The 21,274-nt window shown below is 43.2% G+C and overlaps 1 protein-coding gene across 1 annotated transcript in view; it reads left to right on the forward strand.

The window, feature by feature from the left end:
* The window catches only part of LOC105479657 (hydroxysteroid 17-beta dehydrogenase 11), a 70,282-nt gene that overhangs the window by 37,668 nt on the left and 11,340 nt on the right, over positions 1-21,274 (forward strand). The window lies entirely within an intron of this gene.

The following is a 21,274-nucleotide window of genomic DNA, read 5'->3' on the forward strand; positions in this document are numbered from 1 at the left end:
TACCAGATCATATTCTTTCCTTGGTTAAAAAATAAAATTATAAAGGATTAATCTGAAGATAATTTTTAATATTTTCTCTTTTTAGAAATAGCTTTAATGTCTTTGTAAACATAATGCATACTTATTTGTTTAAATGCCAATGTTACTGAAAAATACAAATCAAAAAGGTTCTTTTTTAATCTCCTTAAAACCCTCTATCGGGTGGAAACCACTCTTAAAATTTTGATGAACATCCTTCTAGACTTCTCTGAATTTTATATAACTGGCGTATGTTACACATAGGGTCCTGGAAGCAGCAAGTACACTGCATACTTCCCTCAGCATTATGTTATAGACATCTAATAAAGTACAGAGCATTATAATAAATTGTATCGATTATTGGGAGCAATAGCATCTCCTAGTGATGATTTTAGGGTTGTTTTTAGTGTTCTTGGATTTTTACAGCAAATCAGCAATAAGCATGCTTGGGCACACATATTTTCACTTTTGGATAATTATCTCCTTCAGGTAGATTCATAAAGGGGGATTACTGGGCCAAAGGGTGTATAACTTGTAAATATTCCTACATATTGCCAAACTCCCCTCCAGAAATGCTGCACTGATTTGCACTCCTACCCACGGTGCAGGGAGAGCACCTTACTCTCTACTTCTTCACCAGTCTGCTTTCTGTGACTCTTTTAATCCCTGCCAATCCAATACACGACGAATCATCTTTCTTTTTACCCTGATGACTCGCTACATTCATGTTTGCATATGATTTTTGGACATTTGACTTCTTTTATGAATTGCCTGTTTCCATGGCATCAGCTCACTTTTTGCTATTGAGCTCTAGAGTTGTTTTTGTTTTTGTTTGTTTTTTGGGTTTTTTGAGATAGGGTTTCACTCTGTCGCCCAGGTTGGAGTATCATGGCGCAATCTCGGCTCGCTGCCACCTCAACCTCCCAGGTTCAAGCGAGTCTCATGCCTCAGCTTCCCGAGTATCTGGGATTACAGGCACGCACCACCACGCCCGGCTAATTTCTGTATTTTTAATAGAGACGGGGTTTCGCCATGTTGGCCAGGCTATTCTCAAACTCCAGGCCACAAGTGATCCTCCCGCCTTGGCCACCCAAAGTGCTGGGATTACAGGCGTGAGCCACCACGCCCAGCTGAGCTCTAGAGATTTTTAATTGATACATAAGAAAGAATTCTTCATACATTTGAGAAGCCCCTTTATATATCACATACGTTTTTTTCCCCAGTTTTTTTGTTTGTTTGTTTGTTTGCTTTTAAACCTATTTTCATTTAGTTTTACATTAAAATTTTCTTAGGGACTTTCTTCTCGTGGCCTTTAGGTTCTGTGAGGTGTTTAGAAAGGTCTTTCTCATTCCGAGCTTATGAAAATATTTACCCATATTTTTTCTAGCATATATTTTATGGTTGCATTTTTCATACTTAAATCATTGCCCCACCCAAATTTATTTTGATTTAAGAAGTAAGGTCACAGTATAGTTTGTTTTTTCCAAATAGTTAATGAGTTTTCTGTACTATTTAGTAAATATTACATCATTTCCTCACTGATATTAAATTCATATTATAAGTTCATATGCTTACTTGGATAGACTTTTGGATTCCCAATTTTATTGTAATGACGAGATTCAATTTTGCTTAGTTGTGTTTTGTTTTTGAGACAGGGTCTCACTTAGGCTGAAGTGCAGTGGTGTGATCGTGGCTCACTGTAACCCTGAACTGGGCTCGAGCAGCCTTCCACCTCAGCCTCCTGAGTAGGACTACAGTGTGTGCCACCATGCCCAGCTAATTTTTTTTTTTTTTTTTTGAGAGCCAGGGTTTTGCTATTTGCCCAGGCTGGTCTCGAATTGACCTTGAGCAATTCTCCCACCTCCACCTCACCTCCCAAAGTGCCAGGATTATAAGCATGAGTCCCTGCATCCAGCCAAGATTCAATTTTTAAGTTTTATTCTGCCCCCTCAAACTTCCCCATCTTTCCCCCAATTCAGCTGCCTTTGTTGAAAATGTATTTAAAATTAATGAAAAATATTCAGTGTGGTCACTTGAAGGGTTAATGGGTTCTAATTTTTTTCCTTTTTTTTTAAATTTTTTTTTTTTTTTTTTTTTGAGACAGGGATTCACTCTGTCACCCAGGCTGGATGCAGTGGCACAATCACAACTCTCTGCAGCCTTGACCTCCTGGGCTCAGGCAATTCTCTCACCTCAGCCTCCCCAGTACCTGGGACCACACAGGCATGTGTCCCCACACCTGGCTAATTTTTAAATTTCTTGTAGAGACAGGGTCTCCCTGTGTTGCACAGGCTGGGCTCAAGGGCTCCTTGAACTCAATTGAAACTCCTGGACTCAAGTCATCCTCCCAACTTCAGCCTCTCAAAGTGCTGGGATTACAGGCGTGAGTCACCATGCCCAGCCTAACAGGTTCTATTTTATTTTATTTTTTTTTATTTTTATTTTATTATTTTATATTATTTTATTTTATTTTTTATTTAGTAGAGACGGGGTTTCACCATATTGGTCAGGCTGGTCTCGAACTCCTGACAGGTGATCCACGGCCCCCAGGTTCTATTTTAAATACATTTAATTTAAGTCATCCCACAGGAAAGCAGAACAGAAAGCCAACGTTAGACAGAAATTTGGGAGCTGTCCAAAGATCTCAAGCCCCCAAGAATCTATCAAATAGTCTTTAAAATCTATTTTTAATACACAATTTTGTTAGAAAGCAAAAGTAAGAGTATTTATTTTAGAGGTCAGTGTTTAAATTTATCAATATTAAACCAGAAAACCCTAACTGGAGTCTGAAGAGAGAAGAGAAGGGACAGATAAGTTTTTCAGGTTGGGAAATGGATCTGAGGAATGAGAGTGGTGAGGATAAGCTTCAGTAAAACTGAAAGCAGATGTTGAAGATAAAACTTGCCAGTTTCCTCAATTTCTTTTTCAGTATGTGGATACTAAAATAACATATTTGAGTCAAGTTTTTAAGTCATACTATCTTTCAGTAGTTAAAAACAGACATCCTGGCCGGGCGCGGTGGCTCAAGCCTGTAATCCCAGCACTTTGGGAGGCCGAGATGGGCGGATCACGAGGTCAGGAGATCGAGACCATCCTGGCTAACACGGTGAAACCCCGTCTCTACTAAGAAATACAAAAAATAGCCGGGCGAGGTGGCAGCGCCTGTAGTCCCAGCTACTCGGGAGGCTGAGGCCGGAGAATGGCGTGAACCCAGGAGGCGGAGCTTGCAGTGAGCTGAGATCCGGCCACTGCACTCCAGCCTGGGCTACAGAGCGAGACTCCGTCTCAAAAAAAAAAAAAAACAAAACAGACATCCTATTTTCAAAAGTTATAATTGAATTTTTTAACCTTACGCCCTTGACAAGACCACACAGAGCTGACCTTAATGTGGGCTCCAGTGCCCTCTCCTGACAAAACTTACTAGTGCCATTAAAAAAGAATTAGGAAGCCCACTCTGGGGGAAAAGTGTGAACAGAGGCTAAGATTATTCTAGGCTGAATATAAACCTGACCAAGGAAGGGCCTAGAATATTGGTCTTGACATATGAACCTCTTTGAGGCTAAGCTGGTACTAAAGTAGACTCCAAAGATGAAGTTAGTTTTAAAATAGAAACTTAGTACTTCTAATTAGAAGAGAGAACGTATTCCTCATTAAATACCTGTTTACATGTCAGACACCAAATAAAATGTCATTTTCTTAAACCTCACAACAATACTTTGGGGGAGATGTTATTAGTCCTTCTTCACTAGATGAGAGATGTCTGAGGTTTAGAGAAATTAAGTAACTTGCCCAGTTACTGAGATTCAGATTAAGCTACATAGGCCTTTCTGAATAAAGAAAATTGAACCAATCTCTAAATGGCTGAATTATAAATATTTTGTTTCATATTAATGTTGGAACTTAAATTCTGTTTGAGAGCATATCTAAGATGTAGTTTATTGGTTCTTATATTTACACAGCTAACACACTGCAAAGAAACTGTTTACTAGAAAGGTGTAATACAGCATAATCTGGGTTTATTGAAATTAAATGTAAATCAGGTGTTCCGATTATTTTTTTTAAGCTCAGTTATTTTTATTAAATAAACTTGAATTTCAATAAATAGTTTTAAAACAATTTTTAAATATATATATATATATTTTTTTTTTTTTTTTTTTTAATTTTCTTTTAGAGACAAGGTCTTGCTTTGTTCCCCAGGCTGATCTTGCCTCAGCGTCCCAAGTAACTGGGCTATAGGCGTGAGCTGCCACACCCAGCTTAGCACACTTTTAATCTTTGCCAGTATGATAGGAAAAAAACAGTACCTCCATGTTATATTAATATGATCTTTTTATCATTAAATGGGCCAACAATAATATTTTCATTCATTTAATTATTTATTTATGTTTGAGACAGGGTCTCGCTCTGTTGCCCAGGCTAGAGTGCAGTGGCATGATCCCAGCTAACTGCAGCCTCCACCTCCCAGATTCAAGTGATTCTCCTGCCTCAGCCTCCCAAGTAGCTGGGATTACAGGTGCATGCCACCATGCCCAGCTGATTTTCGTATTTTTAGTAGAGACGGGGCTTTTGCCCTGTTGGCCAGGCTGGTCTCAAACTCCTGGCCTCAAGCGATCCACCTGCCTCAGCCTCCCAAAATGTTGGGATTACAGTCGTGAGCCACCGCACCCAGTCCATCCTTTTATATTTAATAAGTCCTACTATCTTTGCTACTCCATTTTGATTATATAAATTAGACTGCATTACACAAATGCTTATAAAACAGGTTGAAGAAATGCCCTTCTGTTCCTAGTTTGTTGAGTGTTTTTACCACAAAGGAATGTTGTATCATGTCAAATGTGTTTGATGCCTACTGAGATGATCGTTTAGGTTTTTTCCCTTCATTTTATTAAATGGTATATTTCATTGTTTTGTGTATGGTGAGCCACTTTGTATTCCTGGATAATGGCGTTTAGTTCTTTTAATATAATGCTAGATTTAATTTGCTAATCTTTTGTTGAGGATTTTTTTTTTTTTTTTTTTTTTTTTTTTTGAGACGGAGTCTCGCTCTGTCTCCCAGGCTGGAGTGAAGTGGCCGGATCTCAGCTCACTGCAAGCTCCGCCTCCCGGGTTCCCGCCATTCTCCTGCCTCAGCCTCCCGAGTAGCTGGGACTACAGGCGCCCGCCACCTCGCCCGGCTAGTTTTTTTTTTGTATTTTTTTAGTAGAGACGGGGTTTCACCGTGTTAGCCAGGATGGTCTCGATCTCCCGACCTCGTGATCCGCCTGTCTCGGCCTCCCAAAGTGCTGGGATTACAGGCTTGAGCCACCGCTCCCGGCCTTGTTGAGGATTTTTGCATCTATATTCCTAAGAGATACTGGTCAGTAGTTTTCATGTGATCTCTTACTCTATTTGTTGTATCGGGTTAATTCTGGACTCAGAGAATGAGTTAAGAATTTCCTCCTCTTCTGTTTTTTTGGAAGAATTTGAGAAGGATTGGTGTTAATTCTTTTTTAAACATTGGGTAGAATTCATTATGAAGCCATCTAGTCCTGGGCTTCTCTTTCCTGGAAGTGTTTTGATTTCTGATTCAGTCTCTTATTAAAGATCTCAGATTTTCTGTTTCTCCTTGAGTCAGTTTTGGTAGTTTGTGTATTCCTGAGAGTTTGTATATTTCATGTATGTTTCTAATTTGTTGGCCTGCAATTGTCCTCATATTCCCTTATAATCTTACTTATTTCTGTAAGGTCAACAGGAATGTCCCTGCCTTCATTCCTGGTTTTAGTAGTTTGAGTCTTCTCTATTTTTGCCTTGGTCAGTGTAGCTAAAGGTTTGCTAATTTTGTTTATCTTTTTAAAGAACCTATTTTCAGTTTCATTGATTCTGTAGTTTTTCTGTTCTCTATTTCATTCATTTGTGCTTCAATCTTTTTTTCTGCTTGCTTTGTGTTTGTTTTGTTTTTATTTTTAGTTTCTATAGTTTCTTAATGTGCAATTTCACTTTTTTGATTTGAGATCTTTTTATTTTTTTAATGCAGACATTTGCAGCTATAAATTTCCCTCTGAGCACTGCTTTCACTGCACCTCGTAAGTCTTTATTTTTTTATTTTTATTTTTTGAGATAGGGCCTCACTGTGTCACCCAGGCTGGAGGGCCAGTGGTGCAGTCATAACTCATTGTGGCCTCTACCTTCCTGGGCTCAAGCGATCCTCCTGCCTCAGCCTCCTGAGTAGCTGGAACTACAAGTGCGTGCCACCACACTCAGCTAATTTTTTAAAATTGTTTGTAGAGACAGGGTCTCACTCAGTTGTCCAGGCTGGTCTCAAACTCCTGGGCTCAAGCAATCTTCCTGCCTCGGCCTCCAGAGTGCTGGGATTATGGACTTGAGCCACTATGCTCACCTCATCCCATAAATCTTGATTTGTCGTGTTCACCTCTAAGTATTTTCTAATTTCTTGTGGTTTCTCATTTGTCTCATTGTTTATTTAGGGGTACTGTTTAATTTCTATATATTTGCGAGTTTTCCAGTTTTCCTTCTGTTATTTTCTGATTTTACTCCGTTGTAGTCAGAGAACATAGTTTGTATAATTTTAATCTTTTAAAATGTATTGAGATTTGCTTTGTGGTCTGATGTATGGTCTATCTGGGAGAAAATTTTCCATGTGTTCTCGAGAATAATGTGTATTCTGCTGTTGTTGGGATGGTGTGTTTTACACGTATCTGTTAGGTATAGTTGATTTATAGTGTTATTCAAGTCTTCTGTTTCTTGGGGTCTTCTGTCTAGTTCTTCAATATGTTGTTGAAAGTGGAAATTAAAGTCCCTAACTATTATTGTTGAAACTGTCTTACGTCCCCCTCTCTTTAATTCTGACGGGTTTGCTTCATGTATAATATTTTGGGGATCTCTTGTTAGCTACACAAGCAATTTTTAGTTAAATGTGTTTTTCCTGAAATAAGTTATCTCTTTCCAACTAATGATAGAAACAATCCCGCATAACCTGAATTTATTAGATTAGGTGTAATTGAGTGTTCTGATCATTTTAGGGGCACCCAAGATTTATTTCTGTTGAACATAGTTTTAAAATATCTAATTTCCCATCTGTAATGTACATAACACAATTTATTTTTTCTCTAAAAATTTAGGAGTTTGTATGTCTGTGTCACAGAAAGATACTAGTTTTTATTGACTAGTACCATAAAAAGATGTTATATAAGAAAATGCCTCCTGTAACATTTGTGTAGTGTAACCGTGTAAAGTGCTTGTATATATACATTTCCATTTAACCATCATATTCCCAGTGGAGTGCTGGTGCTGGCTTGTATAGTAGTACTCATTCAATGATGTCATGTAGATAGTTTAAAATTAGTTGTTGTGGGAATATTTACACTGTGGAAATCAACAAATGCTACCAAACTGGGATTTTTGTCCCCTAGAGAGCCAGTGGTTAAATATTTGCCACTGAACCACTGCACTATCCTTATTTTTCAGATTAGGAAATAACAAAAACAAACCTGAGATTTAAAGAGTTGAGGCCGGGCGTGGTGGCTCACACCTGTAATCCCAGCACTTTGGGAGGCCGAGACAGGAGGATTACCTGAGGTCAGGGGTTCGAGACCAGCCTGGCCAACATGGTGAAACCCCATCTCTACTAAAAATACAAAAATTAGCTGGTCGTGGTGGCACACACCTGTAATCCCAGCTACTTGGGAGGCTGAGGCAGGAGAATTGCTTGAGCCTGGGAGGCGGAGATTGCAGTGAGCTGAGATCGTACCATTGCACTCCAGCCTGGCTGATAGAGTGAGACTCTGTCTCAAAAAAAAGGAGTTGAAATGTTTTCCCCAAAATTACTCATTACTTAAGTGGTTAAAGTAGGTCATCAAATACAATCCTTCAGACTGAAAAAACTCTTTCCCCTTCAGTATTTCTGTACCCCAACATGCACCCTCCTTTCCCACCCCAGCAGATTGGCCTGCAGTGCTTTTGGATAGTTTCTACAAAATCCATTAAGAATATTTGTTTAATAGGATTTGTAACTCTCATTAACTTTAGCATATCAGGAGAAAAAATGTTTCCACATACTGACATTTGATAAGATATTATTTTGCTAAGAAATTGAGTTTTTTCTGAAAGCCTTTGCTTTTGGCTTTTAAAATTATGATACTGAACAGTCATTATATTTCAATGAGAAGTTATCTGACAGGGGCTAAAAACCTTAGGTAAAGAAATCAGGTACACTAGAAAAGTTTGGTGAATGCAGCACCGCTTGATAGGTAGGTTAGCAAAGCCACAGTGTGGATGAGAGAGTGTTCTATTTACACAGATATTTATAAGCTTTCATGGAGCTTGAGAATATTGAAGTCTGGTAGCAATGTGCTACAAAGTGAATTTCCCTCTAAATGCTTTTCAAGGCATAGCATCCTTCAGTTTCTGGATTCATCCTCCTTGATACCCCTACCTGTTTACGCTGCAAGCTTCCATTGCCTTTGATTTTTTGCTTCTGTTAGGCCAAAAGCCATTGATTTCATTATTACATCTCCTCTCCTGTCAAATCTCCAAGATTTTCACGTGTAATACTATTGCTTCAAGGTCCCATGGTGAACACAATATTCTAATAAATGAATGAACTGTGCTGAGAATTAAAGCTTATATATTTTTAAGCTCTACTCTCCTTCATGGATCCAATAATCATGCTCACTTTTAAATACAATATTATACTTCTCAGTTGTCCCAATTTTACTTCAAAACATGTATTTTTTTTTGCTGAATGAATTATTCTTTATTTTTTTCTAAAGAATTTCATCCAGTTTTGTTGTTTTTTTTTGAGATGAGATCTCACCATCTTGCCCAGGCTGGTTTCCAACTCCTGGGCTCAAGTGATCCTCCTGCCTCAGACTCTCAGAGTGCTAGGGTTACAGGCATGAGTCACTTTGCCTGGCACCTCCGCACATCCAGTACTTTTTGTCTCACTTCTTTTTTTTTTTTTTTTTTTGAGACGAAATTTCACTTTGTCGCCCAGGCTGGGGTGCAGTGGCACGATCTTGGCTTACTACAATCTCTGCCTCCCGGGTTCAAGTGATTCTCCTGCCTCAGCCTCCCGAGTAGCTGGAATTACAGGTGCCTGCCACCATGCCTGGCTAATTTTGTATTTTTAGTAGAGATGGGGTTTCATAATGTTGGCCAGGCTGGTCTCAAACTCCTGACCTCAAGTGATCTGCTTGCCTTGACCTCCCAAAGTGCTGGGATTACAGGCATTGAGCACCACGCGTGGTGTCTCACTTCTTTTAACTAGACACACACGTTAAAAATATGCCTCCCCAAAATGTTAGCCACCCAGATAGTTTAGTGGCATGGCAAATTTCATGAGTACATTTAATTATGTATCATTTTTTTCTAAGTCATTAATAAAATGTTAAAAAAATCTCAGTACCAACTCTTGTGCAGCTCCTCTCTAAGTGCACTTCTGTAACAGATTTTTTTTAAAGCCACTTATCTATTTATTTATTTAGAGACAGGATCTAGCTCTGTCTCTAAATAAATAAGGCTGGAGTGCAGTGGAACAATCATGGCCCACTGTGACCTCGACCTCCCAGGCTCAAGGGATCCTCTAGCCTCAGCCTCCTGAGTAGCTAGCACTACAGGAGTGCACCACCACTCTTGGCTAATTTTCTTTTGTATTTCTCTGTAGAGACACAATTTTGCCATGATGGTTAGGCTGGTCTCGAAATCCTGGGCTCAAGCACTCCACCCGCCTCAGCCTCCCAAAGTGCTGGGATTACAGGCCTGAACCATCACCCCCAGCCTAAAAGCCACTTTTTGGGGGCCACTTGCTAGTCTGTGGTACTGTTATGCCCAGACCGTTTATTCCCCGAAGAAGACCACCAGAGTCCAGAGTCAAAGCTAAGCAGTGAGGATCTTTATTACAGGTTCGAACCTGGAACTCTCACTCGCACGTGAAACGAGACAGGCAGGAGAGAGTTCCCCTCCTGAGCTCCGAACAGTGTTATATATTCTAAGAACAGTGGGCATAGAATTATTATACAAATCAGATGTATGATTGGCTAGTGTTTGAACAAGGCGATTTGGCTAACTATGATTGGTTCCCGCCATATCTGATATCTCGGTTCAACTCTTGAGGCGGGAGAGCAGTTTTACACAAAGGCAGTTAATTATATTGTGTCAGGTTGCACAACCGGTTTATGGCAGCATGAGTTTATCTTACTTAAACACGTCTTGTGACCCGGCCTCAGAAAGAAAAACAGGTACTTACAGAACTTACGAAATCTCTGGTACGTGCAGCGATTAGAGAGCAGAACAAAGGGTTTAGCAATAGGGTGTAGCGGGAGAGTGGGTACGCATTTTTGTGTTTTTGTGTCCCTTCATTTCCCCCTCTCATAAGTAACTGGACGTCCAACCTTGGATTTCTAGAGTCTTGAGGAGGTTAGACTTTCTCGGGTATTCGTCCCATACCCTGGCTGAGTGCATCTTACAATAGTGGTATGGGCAGCCTGCATTCTGGTGCCACCAATAATTTTTACAAGTATATTCAGTCTGATCATATTCAAAACAGATCATGGGTATCCCCAGTTGGGCAATCTGGAACTTAGTGAAATTGAGGTAAATTGGAGTATTGCACCCGGAGTGGGGGCAGTCTGCACTAGCTAGCAGTTTACCTGCCTGGGGGGTTTCCCCGGGGTGAGTTTTGTTCTCATAGAGCCAGAACCTCCAGACATAGGGATTAGACGGCGCAGTAGTGAGGAAAGTCAGATGCATGAGGCATAAAAGCATAGGTAAGATAGACACGGTTATGGCTGTGGGGATGACGGCGCAGGGTTAGCTTTAAGGGATTGTTCTTAGCTTTGTCTACAGTCCATGTAACCGGTGCTCCAGACGGCCCGAGAAGGTCAGATGTTGGGTCCACTGGTTTGACGTGTGTGTAGTGGATCCACGAAGCGATGCCTTCTACCTTGAGAGCGGTGGGAGTAGTCAGGAGTACTTGCAGTGGTCCTTTCCACCTGGGTTGAAGAGTTTCTTGCCGGTGGCGCTTGACTAGGACCCAGTCTCCTGGCTGGAACGGATGGGGCATCAGCGGGGGTCTTGCTTCATACAGTTCTCGTAGTCTGGGCCAAATTTCCTGGTGAATTTTCTGTAAGGCTTGTAAGGAGAACAAGAGCTCAGAGACATTTTCAGTTTCAGGTTTGAGTAAGTCATGTTTTAGACTGGGGACCAGGGGTGGGGGTCTGCCATACATGATTTCATATGGTGTGAGGCCCAGTCTGTAAGGGGTATTTTGGGCCCGGAACAGAGCGTAGGGGAGAAGTACTACCCAATTAGCGCCAGTCTCCATGGTCAATTTAGTTAAGGTCTCTTTTAGAGTCCGATTCATCCTTTCTACCTGTCCTGAGCTCTGGGGCCTATAAGCACAATGTAATTTCCAATTTGCCCCAAGAATGGAAGCCAAATCCTGACTTACCCTAGCAACGAAGGCTGGTCCATTGTCTGACCCTATCTGGACGGGAAAGCCATACCTGGGGAGGATTTCTTCCAAAATTTTCTTTGCTACAACCTGAGCAGTTTCTCTCTTAGTTGGGAACGCTTCTGTCCATCCTGAAAAAGTATCTACAAAGACAAGTAAGTACTGATACCCATATTTTCCAGGCTTTATCTCAGTAAAGTCTATTTCCCAATAGACGCCCGGCCTAGTCCCTCTACACCTAATTCCTGCAGTGGTCTGGGTTTGGGGGCAAGCGTTGTTCAGTTGGCAGGCTTTGCAATTTGTTGTGACATTGCTGGCCAGTTCAGCTATGTGCCTGATTCTGAACCTGGCGTGCCTGATTAAGTCTATCATTTGCCGGGCACCCAGGTGGGTTGTCCGGTGGATATGTTCCAACACTTGCCGTCCTAATTTTTCTGGTAGGATGGTTTGGTCATTTACATCAGTCCACCACCCATTTTTAACCTGTTTCAGGGGAAGTGTGTCCATCCATTTGCGATCCTGTTCGGTATATTCGGGAAAACATGGCAAATTTCACAGGCCAGGATCAGGGAGCTGGAGCGTGAGGAGCTGACTGGGAGCTTTTGCTATGCTCCTTGCGGTTTGGTCGGCTAAGAAGTTGCCTCGAGCAATTGGCGTAGTTGGTTTCTGATGCCCAGGGCAATGTACGATAGCCAATTTCTTTGGTTTCCACAAAGCAGTTAATAGAGCTAGGATCTCTTGCTTGTTTTTTATTTCTTTGCCTTCAGCTGTTAATAGTCCCTTCTGTCTGTAGATGGCCCCATGTATGTGCGCAGTAGCGAAAGCATAGCGGCTATCCGTGTATACTGTTAGTTTTTTCTTTGCCCCTAGGGTGAGGGCCTGTGTGAGTGCTATCAGTTCGGCTCTTTGGGCAGATGTCCCTGGAGGCAAGGGTTCCGCCCAGATTACCTCAGTCTCTGACGTTACAGCCGCTCCTGCATACCGCTGGCCTTGGTGGATGTAGCTGCTGCCATCAGTGAACCAGATGAGTTCTGTGTCGGGGAGCGGACGATCTTGCAGGTCCTCCCGCACCCCATGCACCTGAGCCAGTATCTCAGTGCACTCATGGGATGGGGCGTCCAAGTCTGGATTTGGCAGCAGTGAAGCAGGGTTTAAAGAGGTTGGGGGCAGAAAAGTTATTCTGAGGGGGTTTAACAGCAATCCTTGATAGCGGGTGAGCCGGGCGTTGCTTATCCATCGGTCCGGCGGCTGCCGGAGGACGCCTTCAATGGCATGCGGGGTTATAACACACAACTCTTGCCCCATGATAAGTTTATCAGCGTCTCGGACCATTAGGGCGGTCGCCGCGATTATCCGGAGGCAGGGTGGCCAGCCAGCAGCCACTGAATCTAATTTTTTTGACAAATAGGCAGCTGGCCTCTGCCAGGGGCCTAGGTACTGTGTTAACACAGCTTTTGCAACACCCTTACTTTCATCCACATATAAGTGGAAGGGCTTGGAGACATCAGGGAACCCCAGCGCGGGGGCTGATAACAAGGCAGTTTTGATTTGTTGAAAGGCCAGCTCAGCCTCTTCCGTCCAATTGAAGGGCTGCCGTTCCTTTGTTGCCTGGTATAGGGGCTTGGCTAACTCAGAGAATCCGGGTATCCATAACCTACAGAACCCTGCCGACCCCAGGAATTCCCTCACTTGCCACGTCGACTGGGGTCTAGGGATGCGTAGGACTGTTTCCTTTCAGGCTTTGGTTAGCCAGCGTTGCCCCCCTTTTAATAGGTACCCTAGATAAGTTACCTCCGACTTGCAGATCTGAACCTTTGTTGCTAAGGCTCGGTAGCCTAGCTCCCCCAGAGTCTTTAAGAGGTCTTCAGTCCCTTGAACACAAGTTTTCAGGGACTTAGCCGCTATTAAGAGATCATCAACATACTGCAAAAGAGTTATTTCAGGGTGTTGCCGCCGGTACTCACCCAGATCTTCATGAAGGGCTTCATCGAACAGGGTTGGCGAATTCTTGAACCCTTGTGGCAGCCTAGTCCATGTTAGCTGACCATTGATGCCCCTCTCAGGATCCGTCCATTGAAATGCAAAGAGTTCTTGACTTTTAGGAGCCAGAGGAAGGCTGAAGAAAGCATCTTTTAGATCAAGAACGGTATACCACTGTTTTTCGGGATGTAAGGCACTCAGAAGGGTGTATGGATTGGGCACAGTGGGATGTATGTCCATGATCCTTTTATTAACTTCTCTTAAATCCTGTACTGGCCTGTAGTCCGTACTGTTGGGTTTACGTACAGGTAACAGTGGAGTATTCCAGGATGAGTGGCAAGCCCGTAGGACTCCTTGGTCTAGGAGTCGGCGGATATGGGGCATAATTCCTTCTCTTGCCTCCAGAGGCATAGGATATTGCCGCACCCGAACCGGGTCCGTCCCTGGCTTAACTTCCACAAATATGGCAGGTCGATGTTTAGCTAGCCCCAAGCCCCCAGTTTCTCCCCACGCTTCAGGGAAACGCTGGAGCCAAGCGTCAATTTCCTGATCGGGGGGCTTTTGCTCTTGATGGAGTCTATACTCATCTTCTAAGGTGACAGTCAGGATAGATATTGGCCTGTTTTTGGAATCAGTTATCTTGGGCCCTTCTGGCTCAAAGTGGATTTGGGCCCCCATCTTTGTTAGCAAGTCCCTCCCTAGTAGAGGACAGGGGCTCTCTGGGATGACTAGGAAGGAATGGGAGACTTTCCCCGTTCCTAAGTCTACAGTCCTCTGGGTTGTCCAGGGGTATTTTTTGATGCCTGTGGCCCCATGCACCCAGGATGTTTTCTTAGACATATTTCCAATTGGTTTGGTTAGGACTGAGCATTCCGCCCCAGTATTGACCAACAAGCGAACTGGGGACCCCTCCACTTGCAAAGTTACCCTGGGTTCCGGGAGGGGGTCCGAACCCCGTCCTCCCTAGTCAGAGTCCTGGGTAACGAGTACGGAGGTAGGGTTAGCTGGTCTCCGTTTCTTTGGGCAGTCTTTAATCCAGTGACCACGTTCTTTGCAATAAGCACACTGATCCTTTTCTAATCCTTGCCTAGAGCCTTGCCTTTTCTGTTTTCTGCTTTGGCCATTCCCTGCCTGGGGGAAAGCTGCTACTAAGACTTTGGTCATTTCTTTGGTTGCCTTGAACTGTTTTTCTTCTGGAGTATCCCTGTTATTATAAACTCGCTGGGCCATCTGAAGGAGGTCCTGAATCTGCTTTCCCTCTAAACCTTCTAATTTCTGTAGTTTTCTTTTAATATCTGGTGCTGCCTGGTTTACAAAGGACATTACTACCGCAGCCTGATTTTCCGGTGCTTCCGGGTCCATAGGGGTAAACTGTCTGAAGGCTTCCATTAATCTCTCTAAATATACAGCGGGACTTTCTGTCTTACCTTGTAACACAGAATATACTTTAGCCAAATTGGTGGGCTTGCGAGCTGCAGCCCGGATACCTGCCATTAGAGTCTGGCAATAAATGAGCAGTCGTCCCCTACCTTCTGCCGTGTTGTAGTCCCATCTGGGCCGGGTCAAAGGGAAAGCCGCATTAATGAGGTCAGGATTCGCAGTTGGCTGACCGTCATCTCCTGGAACTAGCTTTCTGGCCTCAACTTGGATTCTTTCCCGCTCCTCCATCGTGAACAGGATTCGGAGGAGCTGTTGACAGTCATCCCAGGTCGGCTGGTGAGTAAACATAACACTGTCTAACAACGAGGTTAGATCTTTGGGATTATCTGAGAACCGAGCATTTTGGGACTTCCAATTGTATAAATCACTAGTGGAGAAAGGCCAATACATGAGACGGGAGAGCCTGGTATTATGGAGCTATCCTATTTCTCTGAGAGGCAGGGCTACAGTGGAGTCAGGGAGTCGGGAAGCTTGGTCCCGCTGTACGCGGCCTTGTGTTCGGCCGGCCGGCCCCCCCGGGTTACTTTCGCTCTCGGCTGCTTCTGCTTCTCGGTTTCCCTCTACGGACGTACCACCATGGGGGACTGGGTCCTGTGGGATAAGGTGTGGATATGGTGGGGGAAGTGTGGATTCTAACGTTAGGGGGTCCTGGCTGTCTGGCAGTACAGGGGCCGAGGGAGCAGAGGGAGTCCTTTGTCTTGTAGGTCGCGTTACTAGGACCTTGCATGGCTCAGGGATGAATGGAGTTACCCAGGGCGGTGGGTTTTCCACAAGATCCTGCCACACTAGAATATAAGGAATTTGATCAGGATGTCCTGACTGCCCTGGCAGGAAAATCTTAGTTTTTACTTTAGTAATAATAGAGAGACAGAAAGTTCCTTTGGAGGGCCACCCTACGCCAAAAGAGGGCCACTCCGAACGGCAGAAAGTAACTAGCTTTCCTTTCTTTAATTCTACGCTTAAGTTACGCCCCTGAGCCGTCACATCTTTGAAATTGGTAACAAGGAGTGAGAGCGGCGTGCTCTGGTTGTTGCCCATCTTTGGACTGCTCCTACAAAGAGAAGGAGGGACGAAAATGAGTGTGAAGCAGAGGGAAGTATCTGACAGGTCCGGTCCTGGAAGGGGAAGAAAAGGTTTTATGTTTCGTTTTGGACTTACACTTAACACTTAACAATAACGGACAGACAGTGATAAACGATGAGCCTTTGCAAGCGCGTGTCGGACTTCCGACCTGAGTCAGACGGGGCAACCAAGAATGGAGGCCCCCAGATGGGCACTGGGGGACGTCTCCCACCAGTCCTGAGTGGCTGTCTTTTAGCGCGTCCGCCAAGACCGTGCCACTTACAGAACAGACCAATACAGACTACAGATTACGGATTTCGCGAAATTTCAGGGAGACAGACAGAGATTAAGACAGAGACAGAGACAAAGCCGGCTTACCTACAGATTAAGATCCATTGACTTGGAGGTCTGGTGGGCTTGGGGGAAATCCCGGACGAGCCCCCATTTGTTATGCCCAGACCGTTTATTCCCCGAAGAAGACCACCAGAGTCCAGAGTCAAAGCTAAGCAGCGAGGATCTTTATTACAGGTTCGAACCTGGAACTCTCACTTGCTCGTGAAACGAGACAGGCAGGAGAGAGTTCCCCTCCTGAGCTCCGAACAGTGTTATATATTCTAAGAACAGTGGGCATAGAATTATTATACAAATCAGATGTATGATTGGCTAGTGTTTGAACAAGGCGATTTGGCTAACTATGATTGGTTCCCGCCATATCTGATATCTCGGTTCAACCCTTGAGGCGGGAGAGCAGTTTTACACAAAGGCAGTTAATTATATTGCGTCAGGTCGCACAACCGGTTTATGGCAGCATGAGTTTATCTTACTTAAACACGTCTTGTGACCCGGCCTCAGAAAGAAAAACAGGTACTTACAGAACTTACGAAATCTCTGGTACGTGCAGCGATTAGAGAGCAGAACAAAGGATTTAGCAATAGGGTGTAGCGGGAGAGCGGGTACGCATTTTTGTGTTTTTGTGTCCCTTCAGTACATATACTTGAGTGATTACATGGCAAAGATATAACACGGAACTAAGTAACAAAGCCAAAACCTAAGTGCAGTGGCTCACACCTATAATCCCAGCACTTTGGGAGGCCAAGGCTGGCAGATCACTTGAGCCCAAGAGCTCAAGACCAGCCTAGGCAATATGGTGAAACCCCATCTCTACTAAAAATACAAAAAAAAGCCTGGAGTGGTGGCATACACCTGTAGTCCCAGTTACCTGAGGGGCCAAGGCAGGAGACTCGCTTGAACCCGGTAGGTGGAGGTTACAGTGAGCTGAGATCTCACCACTGCACTCCAGCCTGGGTGACAGAGTGAGACCTTGCCTCAAAAAATAAAAACAAAAAATAGCAACAAAAAACAAAGACCTAATAAATATAAGCATATCATGTGGAGATGAAGGGCCTAAAGGTGGGCATATACCTGTCATATTCTAATTCCTCTGATGCTTTAGGAATTGTTCACTAAAGAGACCGAGTATATAATAAAACTTGTATAATAGTATCTGATTTTTTTCCCAAGACTGCTTCAAGTTTAAAAGTAAACTTGTCAGACCTAATCTAGCTCAATTGTTTTTGAATCTTGGTTACTTCTATAATTCTTATTTGTGGACTTGAAGGGGTGGCCTGCCCCTCCACACCTGTGGGCGTTTCTCGTTAGGTGGAAGGAGAGACTTGAGAAAAGAAATGAGGCACAGAGACAAAGTGTAGAGAAAGAAAAAATGGGCCCAGGGGACTGGCACTCAGCATACAGAGGACCCGCGCCAGCACCAGTCTCTGAGTTCCCTCAGTATTTATTGCTCATTATCTTTACCATCTTAGAAAAGGGAAGTGGCAGGATAATAGGATCATAGTAGGGAGAAGGTCAGCAGAAAGACATATGAATAAAGATCTCTGTGACATGAATAAGTTTAAGGAAAAGTGCTGTGCCTTGATGTGCGTATGCAAACATCTCCATAAACCTTTTTAGTGCATAAAGAGCAGCATTGCCACTAGCACGTCCCACCTTCAGCCCTAAAGCGGTTTTCTCCTTTCTCAGTAAACAGAACATACAATCGGGTTTTACACTGAGAAGTTCCATTGCCCAGGGACGGGCAAGAGACAGATGCTTTTCTCTGTTTCAACTGCCAAGAGGCGTTCTTTCCTCTTATACTAGTCCTCCTCAGCACAGACCCTTCACGGGTGTCAGGCTGGGGGACGATCAGGTCTTTCCCTTCCCACGAGGCCATATTTCAGACTATCACATGGGGAGAAACCTTGGACAATACCTAGCTTTCCTAGGCAGAGGTCCCTGCGACCTTTGGCAGTGTGCGTGCCCCTGGGTACTTGCGATTAAGAGAATGGTGATGACTTTTAGCCAGCATACTGCCTTCAGGCACTTGCTTAACAAAGCACACCCCGCACAGCCCCAAATCCGTTAAACCTTGAGTCACCACAGCACATGTCTCTTGCAAGGACAGGGTTGGGGGCAGGGTTACAGATTAACAGCATCTCAAATACAGAACAAAATGGAGTCTCTTATGTCTACTTCTTTCTATATATACACAGTAACAGTCTGATCTTGCTTTTCCCCACATTTCCCCCTTTTCTTTCAACAAAACCGCCATCATCATCATGGCTCATTCTCGATGGTCACTATCTCTTTGGAACTGTTGGGTATACCTGCAGACTAACAGCAGACAGAACAGGCACACAAGGATTCATATGAAATCTACAATAGTAGTACTTCAGATGGTGTTAACCCAAGTGACAGGGTTAGGATTTGTGAGGCCATCAGCAACTCCTGCAATTGCCTCAGTTTCTGGTACCAACACAGAGATCGCATACTTCTCAAGGTAATAAAATATCACAAAGCACGTGGAGCCAGGGTGAGATCACAGGACCACAGGATGGGGCAAAATTAAAATTAAAATTGCTAATGATATTTCAGGCACGCATTGTCATTGATAACATCTTATCAGGAAGCAGGGTTTGAGAGCAGACAACCTGTCTGACCAAAATTTATTAGGCGGGAATTTCCTCTTCCTAATAAGCCTGGGAGTGCTACAGGAGACGGGGGCTTATTTCATCCCTTCAGCTTCAACTGTAAAAGGCAGCAGACTTCCAAGGGGGTGGTTTATAGGCCTACCCTCAGAGCGCACTCTTTTTCTCAGGGATGTTCCTTGCTGAGAAAAAGAATTCAGCAATATTTCTCCTATTTGTTAAAGAAAAGAGAAGAAATATGCCTCTGTTCCAGCCAGTTCAAGGTTACCTCCCTTGTTCCCTGAATATCGCTGTTATCTTGTTCTGTTTTCAAGACACCCAGATTTCATACTGTTCAAACACACATGCTCTACAAACAATTTGTGCAGTTAACACAATCATCACAGGGGCCTGAGGTGACATATATCCTCCTCAGCTTACAAAGAAGATGATGGGATGAAGAGATTAAAGTAAAGACAGACATAGGAAATTATAAAAGTATTAATTTGGGGAACTAATAAATGTCCATGAAATCTTCACATTTTATGTTCTTCTGCTGTGGCTTCAGCGGGTCCCTCCATTCAGGGTCCCTAACTTCCTGCAACATCCTCTCGCCCTTTCCTTTTATATAAACGTGCCATGGCGATGAAGGCTTGTTCGTTCTCTCGATTTTGACGGAGGATTCTTTGACTGGTTTGGAACACTAAAAACAAGCCGATTAAACAGAGACACATAATTCCAAAATTTACTGCAGTAGAGCCCTCAATAGACGTAATCCAAGTCGTGGGGTTTAATCCATAAAGATTTTTTGCCACTTGATCTAATGCCTCAGCTCCAGGCACAATGGATAAGTGAGCTTGAGAGGCTTCAAAAATTTGTTCTTTTAATTTAGAAATGTCTAAAGTGAGATTATGTTCTCTTCCCTGTAGATCACATCTAACCATGTCCCAGTGATGTTCAGACTCATTATAAACTTGGGGTGTAATGCAAAACTCTGACGTATTCCAGTCACACTGTAACTGGAAATGATGATCTAAGCTCATGAGCCTGTCTCCCATCCAAATGACAGTTTGTCTAAGATCATTAATTTGATTTGCCAATTTTTGATCAATGCCAGATTGTGAATTCCACAATCTTGTAGAATTCTTTTGCCAATTGTCAACAAAGCTTACTGTCTGAACAGAAGAGTGCAATGCAACTCCTGCCACAGCGGCTGTAGCTGTGACTGCAATTAATCCCATAATCACTGCAATTAAAGTAAAAATGAATCTTTTGGATCTATTTAAAATGCCTTTTAATACTTCAGTCAAAATATGGATGGATAGTGAGGCCTCCCATGGTCGGTCCATGGACACAGGGATCCACATGCCTTCTCTTGCTCTCACTAGCAGAATACGGTGCTGCCAATTAAAAGTTGAATCAATACAAGTAAACAATCTGCAATTTTTACAAGTTTTAGTTTGGGAGTCTGGTTTAATAACTGTATTTCCTATGACTAACATATAAGGGGGCTTTATACAACTTTGTAAAGGAACTGTTAGACTGGAATTTAGGTTGATAGAATAAAATGGCTTATGATCTCTTGTTTCTATAGTTTGATTTCCAGATCAAATTCTAAGGCGGTATGAAGCCACAGTAAGCCTCCATAATTTTGGATGTTCAGGACCAAAAACAGCACTTATTATTTTTGGTCTTGGAGTAGAGATTCCTTTTTCTCCCCATTCCCAAGGGTAAAGACTGTAATTTTTTGTGCTTATGTTCATCTGAACTTTCTGTTAAGTCACTATCAACAGTTGACTCACTTGTGCACTGGGACAGGATTGAGTTTGTCCTGTGACATTGCGGTAGAATTGACCTCAAGGGGCCCAATCTATAACAGCTCCGAATTGATTGTTTTGTAATATCACTGCACTGTTGGCCACACATTTTTCCCAAACTAAATCTTTTGATTCTTTGGGAATTTCCTTGGGGCAAGGTCTCCCTTTTGGCCTAAATTTTAATGCTCTTTGATAGGAAAAGTCTTGTAAATAGTTTACCTGTGGTTTGAGTGACATTCCACTTACCATGTGATAAGTAAATCTACTGGTGGGACTGACAGTAGGTACTTCTACCAACCAATTTTGGATTGCAGGCATTAAACATCGTGGTGCTCTCCCTAGGCAAATAGGAGGATAACGATACCCAATGGAAATATTTATCATTCGTTCTTCCTCCGGTTTGGCAGGGCAATGATCATCTGTGGGACCAGGTACCCACGCACTATTATTAACATATACTTCAATAGGATTATCCATCCATGTGACTGCCCGAATTAAGGGCGGGAAAGGCACATAGGCCCAGTAGGTATAATTAGCTGCAGCTGCTC

The sequence above is a fragment of the Macaca nemestrina genome, chromosome 3, assembly GCF_043159975.1.
Source record: "Macaca nemestrina isolate mMacNem1 chromosome 3, mMacNem.hap1, whole genome shotgun sequence".
Classification (NCBI taxonomy): Eukaryota; Metazoa; Chordata; class Mammalia; order Primates; family Cercopithecidae; genus Macaca; species Macaca nemestrina.